At 42.5% G+C, this 12240-nt stretch overlaps 1 long non-coding RNA gene across 1 annotated transcript in view; it reads left to right on the forward strand.

The window, feature by feature from the left end:
• The first annotated feature begins 467 nt into the window (after positions 1 to 467).
• The window catches only part of LOC115032797, a 76113-nt gene continuing 64340 nt past the window's right edge, over positions 468 to 12240 (forward strand). The window contains exons 1-2 of the long non-coding RNA XR_003838435.1: positions 468 to 529; positions 3631 to 3751. This is a non-coding gene — a long non-coding RNA (uncharacterized LOC115032797). The remainder of the gene's footprint in view (positions 530 to 3630; positions 3752 to 12240) is intronic.

Below are 12240 nucleotides of genomic sequence, written 5' to 3' on the forward strand. Positions count from 1 at the left end.
CACCAGCTTCTATTTTTATTTCAAGGCAAGTTCTTTATTTAGTTGCCCAGCTGGCCTTGAACTTACTCTGTAACCCACAGAGAACTTGAACCTGGGATCCTCCTGCCTCAGACTCAACTCCCATGTTGCCAGGGCTTTAGGATTATGCTACCATGCATGTCTCAGCATCCCTAATTTCAATGAGTTTACAAAGTCCCTTTGCCCTATGAAATAACACAGTGACAAGCTCTGAGGATGAGAGTGTGTCCACACTCTTTGATGGTTCATTTTTCAGACAGCTATTTTTTTTTATTCTGTCAATTTTTGGAACATTTGAGACTTGGCCCTTGGCTCCTCGTCCCATTTTCTTTTCTAGCCAAATTTTACAAAAGGGACTCACTAAGGGCTATTAAGGTTTTAATCACTATCTATATTGGAGCCCAAATCTGTATCTATATCTTATCTGTCTATAGGTCTATGGGTTCACTTGGATGTCCAATATAGAAGATAAAGCCAATGAGAAGCTATGGATGTTGAGAATGGTGAAAGGGTGAGTGTGGGAGAAAGGGTCAGTGGGCTGGGAGACAACACAGGGAGCTGCCCTGGTGTAGGGGCAGAAGCGAGTGTCAGTTAGCCAGGTCTCATGCTGATGGAAGTGGACAGTATACATGCAGCTGGGGTGAAAGGGGAACTGGACAGGGGAAGTAGATAGGGCCATATTACAAACCGTTGTTGTTTACTTTCAAAGTAGCAAGCAGCTACCCAGGGAGTTTAAGCAAAAGGCGGTGGCCAGCAGCCCTCACCAGATGTGTCACATGGCTAAGGAAATTGGGAAAACACAAATGCCTCAATATCCAGAACTTAAGTGCCAAAGTGTAACCTAGAGGGACAGACATGAAATAAAAGCCACATACAATCAAGGCAAATCTAGCATTAACTAACATTGAAACTCTCTCTTGGAGGACTGGTCATAGGAACACTCTTGGGAAGGACCTGGACATCAGATGCTATAAGCTGACAGTCACCCTCCCTATAGAGGAGAACATGATCAACCTCGACAAGATCACAGCTATATTGGGCATGTCATGCTTTTTCAAGTACAGTGGGAAAGAAGTTTGCTTCACCCAGAGAGAAGCAACTCAGTTTTCCTAGGTGGAAGTTAAGGTTTGATCAATGCTTGCAGGTGACTATTTGTAGCTCAGAGAGTCCCAGGGTGTCCTTGGCTCTGCTCCGTGTTTGCTCACTCGCCTGCTGTCTGCTGTCTCCTTGATTTCTTGATTTCATTAGGAGATAGGAGCTTGTAATACTGTGGAGAAATGTAAAGCTATTAGTGGGTCATTGTTGAAGTCAGAGCATGCCCCGTTAAGCTTCTTAGAAAACCAGTGGTAGCCAATGATACAGGGATTAAGCGCTCTCTCTCTCTCTCTCTCTCTCTCTCTCTCTCTCTCTCTTTCTCTCTCTGTATGCTTGGTGAATGGGTCATGAACCAGTCTGTCATGAGGAACTTAAATGTGGTAAGCTCTGTCAGTAAGGGCACATGGGCTGTTGCTGAATTCAATGACTTTTCCTCTTACCTCTCTGTTTTGCTATTTTCCCAGACCCAAAGCACCATTTCCAAATGTTTCTGTCACCTTGGAGCAATGCTGGGTAGTCATTCAGGTGCTCCTAGGCTTCTGCTAATACTTAGAGTTGAAAGGATAGTTGGATATGATGGTTAGACTAGAGGATGGACAGATAAATGATAAAACATCATTTTAGGGCATGGCTGTGAAAGTGTGTGAGTGTCTGTGTGTGTGTGCATGTATATTGCATGTTCATATATGTGCATATTCAAGGCTGCCCATGCCTATGGGTAGCCATGCTGAGGCCAGAGGAAGACCTCAAGTGTTTGAAAGTATCTGCCCTTGTGATCCCTGGAAGTCAGATTTTTGACTGTGGGTCCATTCAGGTTGCCTGAGATCAGAGCCATGATCTAGGACTACTTCTTCCCCTCCTTCTACTAAATACTCTGAGGGCCGTGGATACCCCAGTATGATGGTGAGACCCACAGCGGAGCGTAGCCTGGTCATCCTTCCCCTGGGTGCAGTTCTCTGTGTAGTGACTCTGGACAAGTGTCTCAGTCGGTTCTTGTCTTGGCTTTCTTGGTTATAGCAGGAGGAATTCACATAGGGTGAATTTCATAGGCCATAGCGTATGTGATGTGGCAGCCACTCCTGGCTTTCTGTTATCTTTACCTCCAACTTCACCTCCCTTTATCTTTGTTCCTAAGCTGTTGAACAGCTGACACCTCTCCCTCAAGGTCCTTGAGTCCCAGCAGAGGACTTCACACCCAGGTTGGCGAGCCTTTTGCTCAGAAGGAACAGTGGGCTGGCGGGTGTTCTCTTCTTGTTTAACAGATATTTTTAGCTTTTCTAAAAGCTTCTCACTCACTCCAAGTCTTAAAAAGGACGAAACTCTTCCAAAAATGTTAATGTTCTGACGGGAGTTGAGAAGAGTGTTTTTTTTTCCCTCTTCCCCAAATAATTCCTCACTGACATGGTGAAGGGGAAGCTGGAGTGTAGGGGCACCATACTAGATCCCAAGAGCTAGGGAAGTGGGCTCTGTGAGCTGGTAGTAGGTGAGCTTTCTCAATCAAATTGGTCCTGAATATTTTGGGTTGATCTTGCATGGCTGTGTGTGTAGGGTGTGCACGTGACAGAATCCTGAGGTAAACTAAGGGTTCCTATTCACCAACCATCCTCCTGGTAAATGTGACTTTTTTAAGTCGCAAGGCCATGTTGATGGCAGCAGGGGTGGTCAGAGAATCTGGCCCCAAAGCTGAAATGAAAAGTGACCCCAAACTGAAGCAACAGTTGGCATAGCTGTCAAGACTCAGTTTGAGATGGCCCAGAGGTTAATGTATACTGCTCTTGTGGAGGACAAGGGTTCCACCCCTAGCCTCCAGTCTGGGTGGCTTACAATCACCTATAAATCCAGCTCCATAGGATTCGGTGGCCTTTTCTGGCTTCCACAGGCACCTTTAATCATGTGGGATTTCCCCTTCATGCATATACACATATTCAAAACAAAATCTTTCGAAGAGTCTCTTCAAGACGATGTGGTCCAGCTGTAAAATGTTCAAGTTTATAGCTCCTTCTGTCTGCTCCACAAGCTATCTGAGGTCCTTTGTCCTCAGTGGTCACTTATTCCCTGGGCTCAAGTACCTACCATGGAAGACAAGATGGTGAGTCACATCCACACATGCTCCCCAGGGTGACAGGAAAGAGGGAGAGAAGCACCCAGTCAAGTAGTCCTCTGGTGACTACTAGCATCTTTATACATTATTGCTGTCCTAACTCTTTAGGACAGTCTTGGAATTGGGTCTAATTTATATTTTTGATTCCCTAAAATTAAGTGTAAACTAGTCGCTTGGTAATTGCTAAGCTGTTGGATCTCAGACCTTTTGATTTGTGTCTTTCAGAGCTAATTCAAAACTTGCTAATATTCTGAAATAATGATTTGGCCCCGTATCTTGATGAAAAAAAAAAAACAAAACAAAAAACAAATAGAACAACAACAAGAAAACAACCACGATTTAGTTTCATTTACATCAAACTCAAAGCACATTGTGAATGCAGCCTCTTCAAGGGGATACTTGCTATTCCTTTGCAGAGATTGTTTATATCAACATCAGTCCAAGATCAAAGAATATCTCCCTCTAGCCCATGATGCTCAGTCCCATTTTCCAGAAGTCAACAGTAGAGGCAGATGTCTGAGTGAATGCCTGAGTCAGGTAAGTGGTGGTGGTGGTGGGGGGGGGCGCAAATGTCCTCCTTTCATCCTGTATGTAGCTCACTTTTTTTTTTCAATTGAAATTATGGAATGATGTTACTCCTTTGGTAGAGTTTTTAGGAGACAGCTTTGTCTAGTCACAGTTGTTTCTCAATACTTTGAGGCCAGCTGAGAGCTGAGGTTCTTGCAGTCACAATATGATAGTGCTGGGATATATGGACTTAAGTCTGAATTCATAGCAGCCTGTGGGACTGCAGAGAGATCCAGAATGTTTGACTTAGTGGTAGTGTCTGCTTTTTTTTTTTTTTTTTTTTTTTTTTTTTTAGATTGGGTAGAGAGGGCCTGTTCTGGGCACTATGGAGGTGCTTTCCATGTGTTCTTATAGCCCTATCCCAAGGCAGGTGTTATGAGTCTTTCATTTCAGAAATTGAGGAACATCCTGGGGTATGTTCTTAGGTCTTCCTGAAGGTAATGCTAATACATGTTGGCCACTAAAAGCATAATCATAATAGACTCTAGGGTCATAAATATGAAAGCTTAAGATGGCAGAAGGTTGATGTTTATATTTTGGAGAAATTGGTACTTAAAAGACAAAGGAATAGACATATATTGGTTTCTTGTGCTTAAGCAAATCTTTCTGTTCAATAAAATTTACCATAGACATACAAAGTAGATGATATTGTCGTTATTTGTAGATAAGACTTTGGATAATTTGCCCAGATGTTTGTATGTTTGTATAATGTCTGAGAAAAGATGGTCATGGGGTCAGGTTTAAGGGATATATCTTAGGACTTGAGCCATGACTGAAATAGACTTTGCCAAGCAAGGCTTGCTCGGCTTGTGTTTGATCATCCACTGGAGCAACACACTACCTCACTAGGAAGGGATTTCATTCAGTCCTCTGTGGAGTATCATTGTACATAAGAACCAGTTTCTAGGTACACACACACACACACACACACACACACACACACACACACACACAGAGAGAGAGAGAGAGAGAGAGAGAGAGAGAGAGAGAGAGAGAAACAGACACGGACACACATACCACCCCCACCACTACTACCAAAACCAAAAACAGGAGAAGGAATCAAAAATCAAGATTTAAATAATCAGTTGTCAGAAAGAATGTATGAAGACTAAAGGACCGTTAATCAATTTGTTAAAGAAATTAAAGAAAAATATAGGCACCATAGATGAAATGAGACAGATTTTTTTTTACACAATAATTTGGTTGCAATCTGCAAAAACAAAATGTAGAGTTAGAATCCATAACCAAAGGGGAAAATTAGGACTAAAAAGTGCAGTAGTAGAGATAGTAGAGATAGTAAGCCCATTAGATATGCAGAAGTCTTGGGGAGACCTCCATGACTCTCCTCATACCATTTTGGAGCACATTGTATGTGCTTCACTCATAGCGGGATGGGCTTCCAAAATGCAAACCTCTTGTGTTAGTTGGCTAGTTCTGTCACAGAAAGGGCCACAAATTGGGTCACTAATGCAACAGGATGGAGCTTGAAGTCAGAAGTCAAGAGCTGCTAAGGTTCTTTCTAAAGACCCCATTGGTAACCCCATTACACATCAGTCTCCTAGCTTCTGCTGATTTGTTGGCTATGTCTGGTGGTGGTTGACTGTAGAACACCACCTCATTCTCTGCCTTCATCTTCATGAGGTTTTCCTGCCTCATTCACCAGCATCCCCCTGTACAGCTTTCACCCGGTGTTCAGATTTCCCTTCCATGAGGACTGTGATCAATAATCTTGGTTGTCAAATTGATGGGATCTGGAAGAGATAAGCTTCTGGGTACACCTGGGAGGTATTTATTTGATTGACCAGGTTATCTGAAGTGGAAGGACCCATCTTGAGTATAGGTGGCCCTTCAGATAGCATCCCAGATGAAAGGGAGTCTGAGAGAAAAGCTCTCTTCTTTGTCTCATTGCCTTCCAATGTGGACTGAAGACCAGTGGCTGCCCCCAAATCCTCTAGACTTTCAGTTTCAGGTTGGGCATGCTTAGGCATCTGACCTTGTGTACTGAACAGCTACTGGGTTCTCAGCTTTTCTAGTATGAAGACAGCTATTGTTGGCCTGCCTAGACCATGTTGCATAAGCAATCTAATAAATCCCATTGACTATAGCTTAATTTCATGGGTTCTGATTCTCTAGATAAACCTGACTGATACAAAGATACAGGCTATCTTCTATTAAGATCCACTCTAAATAGTTCATTTTAACTGTACCCCTCTGTGGACATTATTTCCAAATGAAGACAAATCATAGGCCCTGGAGACAGGCATTTCAGTATATCTTTGTTGAGGGAGGCTCTTTGTTCCTAACCCCCGAGTCATCTAACATTTTATCTGAACATGCTGTATGCTTGCAATCATGAGTTAGTACGAATAAATTTTAAAGACATCAAGTAGTAGAGGCCTTATTTGTATGATGCTCTCCTTGACACTCTTCAACTCTTTCTGGTGACAGTTAACGGGTTCTTCCTTTACTCTTCTGGGGAAAGCTTTCAAGTTTCATTTACCCCTTACTTGAGAGTGTATAATGTTTGCTATAATAGATTCTCACAAAAAAATGAAACTTTGGTAGAAAGAATAATTTTATTTCTTTATTATAAACCTTATTATAAAAAAAGACTTGCAAATAAGGAACACCACGTACCCAAATTAACCAGATCCAAAGACTATGCATCTCAATAAACCCCTGTACAGTTGGAATAACCATCCCAAAGCCATGGAGATTTACATTGAGCTTCACACTTTCACTGTGGAATTATTGCATGAACTTATCCAATACCAAAACATCACCAGCAAAATCTATGGCAGAATTATCCCAGGAAAAATAATTAGCTTTACATCCGTTTTCAAAACTCACTTCTGTTGCCTGCAGTCAGTTCTTCTGCCCTATTATTTAGCCTTTCTGGTTCAAGGATTGTTTTACTGAGTTTTTTTTTGTTTGTTTGTTTTTTTTTTTTTGTTTTTTTGTTTTTTTGTTTTTTTTTGTTTTTTTTTTGTCTCCTTTCTTTATACCCCCAATTTTTATTTCTCAAATCTTCTTATAGAGCAGATGATAAATAAACACATTTTGAATTCTCCTGACCTCTTTGTAAAACATAAAATCCTTCACTAAGTGAATGCAAACTTTCTGATCAAAGATCAGCATGTAAGTCCTAGAAACTCATAAGCTATGTGGGATCCCCATGAGTGTGAAACCCACAGCATCCCTCATTGCCTTCCCTGTCTTTCTCACGACTGTCACAAAACTGGAAGCTTTTGCAATGATGTCTGCCAGTGCACAGAGTCTCAGGTCGTTAAGCAGAAATTGACTGACATCTGGGGTGTGGAGACATTTGCCCACAGAATATGGCCTCGTTCACTTGGGATGAGTCATGTCTCTAAGTCTTGGCCCAGGAGCAAACAGTTGGATGTTCCAGGGAATTCTGCCCTGGTTTCTTCCAACCATGAAATGCTCTTTTTGGAAGTGGTAGGATTAAGGGATGTGCAGAAGGCCCTTCTTTTGTTGTTGTTTTTCTTGTTGTGTATGTTCTTTGTTTTTTGTTTTTAATTTTAAATTTTTATTAGATATTTTCTTTATTTACATTTCAAATGTTATCCCCTTTCCTGGTTTCCCCTCCAAAAATACCCTATCTCCTCCCCACTCCCCCTGCTCACCAACCCACCCACTCCTGCTTCCTGGCCCTGGCATTCCCCTATACCGGGGCATAGAACCTTCACAGGACCAAGGGCCTCTCCTCCCATTGAAAATTAACTGATCTCATTCTCAATCTCTCTCTGTCTCTGTCTCTGTCTCTGTCTCTGTCTCTGTCTCTGTCTCTCTCTCTGTCTCTGTCTCTCTCTCTTTCTCTCTCTCGAGTTCCTTATTTAGGGTTTTTATTGCTGTGAAGAGACACCATGACCAAGGCAACTCTTACAAAATAAAATATTTAAATGGGGCTTTCTTGCAGTTTCAGAGGGCTAGTTCATTATCATTATGGCAGGGAAGGTGCCCACATGTAGGCATGGTGCTGGAGAAGTGGCTGAAAGCTTTACATCCTGACCCACAGGCAACAGGTAGAAAGCCACTTGCCCTGGTATGGGATTTTAAACTCAAAGCCCACCTTGCCAATGAGATGGATGTTCCAACAAGACCATACCGTCTAATCCTTCTCAATCAGTTCAGCAACTGGGGACTAAGCATGCACATATATGAGCCAATGGGGACTATTATCCAAACCAGCACAGTGGTGAGGGTTGGACATGGAGCTCAGTTCATGCTGCAGAAGCACTCCACTACTAAGCTCCAGCTACACCCAGAGCAAGAGGCTTCGCAGCTTCTCCAGAACCTAGCACAAATGACTTTATTTTTCTTCTGTATTGCGGATGGTTCTCAGAACCTTGCATGTGCTAAACAAGTACTCCACCACTGAGCTATGTCCTCAGCTCTGGGCTTACATTGAAGGGATCTCTGTTTTCTTGAAATTCACAGTTGGCTATGATTTTTCTAGACTCTATGAATTGTCTTGCTTTATATCACACTCAGTCAACTCCCCCAGGCATCTGATGCTACACTTATGAGCAAATGTTCAAGGAAAAAAAAAGATCGTTTTTTATCCATTCTCCACTTCTAGGTCACAGATCAGCTAGGTTCAGCATAGATTTCTCTTAGCATGTGTTAGCCTAGGATCTTGAAGATGACTTAGTTGATAAAATGCTTGCCAAGAAGCCATGAGGACCCACATTAGATCCCTAGAACAGGCCTGGATTACACCTTTAATTCCAGCCCTGAGGAAGTGGTCAGTCAACCTGGCTCAGTGGATAAGCGCCATTCTACCTCAAAACTAAAGTAGACCATCATTAAGGAAGATGCCCCACATCAACCTTTGCCTTCCACACTCTTACACACACATATACCACACACACACACACACACAAAATATGTATATGTATATATGTAAATGAAAAATAAATTTAAACAAAATAAGTCCTATTCCAAATTTATATATATATATATATATATATATATATATATATATATATATATTTTTTTTTTTAGAAACCTGATAAATTTGGCTGAAATTTAGGAATTCCCTATATCCTTTTGACACTCTGGTGAAGGAATTTGACCTTAAGAGCTTGATTCTGTGGACAAGCCTAGATTTGCACAGTGTTCACAGCTCTAGGCTTACCAAGCAGTGTCAGGAGGCTACTTGGCACCCATTTCTTTTTCAGTTAAAGGGGCAGGAATGCCATGGGTGCCCTTCTCAAGTGACTGGAGTGTTTTTTTTTTAAAACAAAGTACACTTGGAGGCCATCAGATAGGGTTCTCGATGTGAGTGGCAGCAGTAGCTCACAAGTTTGCTTCATCTCTGTGGTAGACTCTTCATGATTCATATGACTGGGTGCATGGAGAAATAGACCCCGAGGGAGGTCAAGCAGTTGGTCCAATGGCAGAGAAGCTCAGAAGCCAGGGTGACTGAGTTTAGAGCTTCAGTCATCCCTCTCTGGCATCCACAGACCTGTAAGGGGAGGAGTTTAGATACACGCCTAGACTTTCATCAGGTTTGTGTGTGATATAGCTCAGCCTGTGTGGTGCCGTGTATCACTTACCTCTACAATACTCTACCACACTTTGAAGAGTTGTTTCGGCATAACGGAAACTTCCATTTCCCATCAACAAATGACCTTTTATTAGCTGGTGAGAGCAGCTCACAGACCAGTGATTCAGTATCATGTGTTGTTGAGCAGGCTTGCCACCACCTGCCTGTTCCCCGCCGCTCAGCTCCCTCCCTCACACTTTAAGACAGGGAGTTGCAGGGGATAAAGCATAAGGCCCTTGTTAATTGCAAATTAATAGTGCCAGGAGTATATACAGATGGTACCTGAAGTTGGTTGCCGAAGGCATCATATTCTAGTCTATTTTCCTTTCCTGTAACTCGACCGTTCATCAAGGAAAGAAGAGTAGGCCTTAGCGCCTGTTCAGCTCAGCATTTGTGCAGGAGGAAACACATGCTTTATCTCTGCTTACCTTTGTGCTTATCTTATAAGCTGGGTGGATTTTGCTTTATTTGCTTATTAATGTTAAGCGGTTTCATGTTTCATGGTTTATAGGACCCAGGTGCAGCTCTCTGACCAGGCATACTGTGTGTATCTGATGAGAATTTCCTAGTCAATATTGTGTTGTATTGGTTTGTACATTCTAAAGCAGTTCCCCATAGGCTGGCATTGTAGTCAGATCATGTGATCACATCTGTGCTTTGAGTGGCACTTCAAGGACATTTATCAAATGAAGTTTTTGTTTGTTTGTTTGTTTAAGATTTTTTTAAAGAAATAAGAATCATGTCAATTGCCAGAGTCAATTAATTAAATGCAAAATTCAGAATTTGTAACACAGAACAACCACTGTGCCAAACCAGCTGACTCAAGACAAAGCTCATTCGCCATTTGTCCAGAGCTCACAGGGACTCTAACTTCAAAGATTCCATGCTGCTTCTATGCATGGCTCTGTGGAAGACACACTGTCTCCCAAGATTATTACCAAACGAGAGACTTTTCACCTTAGAATGAGCAGCAATAACTTGGATATCATGACAGACCTTGAAGTTGATTTTAAGTGTAAGGATCATTTTTGTCACATTTGCTAATGAGGACAATGCTGTCTTTGCTCATGTCACTGGAAAGCAGATTTTGAGTGGTCTCCAATCATTGTAGCATATACTGTCCTGGACAATGTCCTTGGGTGTCCTGGTAAGAGTCTCCAGGGCTGTGGTGGGATCTTTCTAGAGAGAAGGTAGGTCAGCAGAGAGTGCATCTTGTGAGAGGTGCACAGAGGTGGGCAGACAGAGTGTAGTGAATAGCCAAGGCCATTATTTTCAGCCTGGGGACCTGAAGACTGGCAAGGCTTCTAAAACAGGATCCTGCCAAGAGTTTGGAAGCAGAAAGTGGGGCTCAATTCATGAGCTAACTTCTAACACCTTCCCATAATCCTTTCCTCCACCCCCTCTCTCCCTCTCCTCTGAGCAGGTGGGTCCCCACCCCCTGGGTATCCCCTCACCCTGGCACATTAAATCTCTGCGAGGCTAGGTGCATCTTCTCCCACTGAGGCCAGGCAAGGAAGCCCAGCTAGAACATATCCCATGAATAGGCAACAGCTCTTGGGATAGCCTCTGATCTAGTTGTTCAGGACCCACCAAGCTGCACATCTGCTACATATGTGCTGCGAAGCCTAGGTCCAACCTGTATATGGTCTTTTGTTGGTGGGTCAGTCTCTGAGAGTCCCAAGGGTCCAGGTTAGTTGACTCTGTTGGTCTTTCTGTGGAGTTCTGATCCTCTTTGGGGGCACAACTCTTCCCCCTATTCTTCCATCAGACTCCCCAAGCTTCTACCACTGTTTTGTTGTGGGTGTCTGCATCTGTCTAAGTCAGTTTCTGGGTGGAGCCTCTCAGAGGACAGCCATCTAGATCCATGTCTATAAGCATAACAGAGTATCATTAATAGTGTCAAGGATTAGTGCTCGCTCATGGGATGGGTCTCAAGTTGGCTGTTCCCTCAGTCTTTGCTCCATCCCCTGTCCCTGCATTTCTTGTAGACAGGATAACATTTGGGGGGAAAGTTTTATAGGTGGGTTGGTGTCCCACTGCTCCTCTGGGGTTACTGCCTGTCTACAGGAGGTGGCCTCTTCAGGTTCCATGTTCCCAGTGCTGTGAGTCAGAGGGGTGAGTCTTAACATAATGCAACTATACTCGGGAAGTGACAGAAACCCCTTCTATCTAATAGGGAATAATTACCCCACATGGCCGCAGTCCACCTGCTTCTGAGGCAGCCCCTTGAACTGGTCAGGGTGTCTTTCTACAGCAGTTATATCAAATTCTAAGAACCCCGTGAGCCCTGTCTACACTAACTCTGTAAGCTTGGCCAACAGTGTGATAAATCCTCACCATGCCTAAGTTCAATTGCATCTTCGGCAGCTGTCTCTCAACTCTCAAATTAAACCTGAAAGCAGTTTTTCTTACTGCGGGGAGGAAAATGTGCTATGTGGGGGGAGATAATCTTCCGGGCAAATTAACAGATAAGGGTCTACCAGGTGACAAAACACCTAATCTCTTTATCACAGCCAAGGCATTTTTACCAAGCCAGAAAATAATATAGAAATGTCTTCTTACTTTCAATGTGATTTTCAAGATGGAGATCAGAAATTAAAATGAAACTGGAACTTATTGTAAATAGAAACTTCTCTCTCTCTCTCCCTATATATATATGTATATATATATACACATATAATATAGTAATTGATAGATAAACACACACATATATATATATGTATATGTATATATATTTCATTTCCCACATTTTTATGAGGTTATAAAGATGCCCGAGGAACAAAACTTTTTCTGATGGTAATAGAATGAGCAATGAGGCTATTTCTAAACAGCATTTTCAGAATATTAATTGTTGCTGAGATAACTATCCTGTCACTTCAGGGCCTAT

The sequence above is a fragment of the Mus caroli genome, chromosome 12, assembly GCF_900094665.2.
Source record: "Mus caroli chromosome 12, CAROLI_EIJ_v1.1, whole genome shotgun sequence".
Classification (NCBI taxonomy): Eukaryota; Metazoa; Chordata; class Mammalia; order Rodentia; family Muridae; genus Mus; species Mus caroli.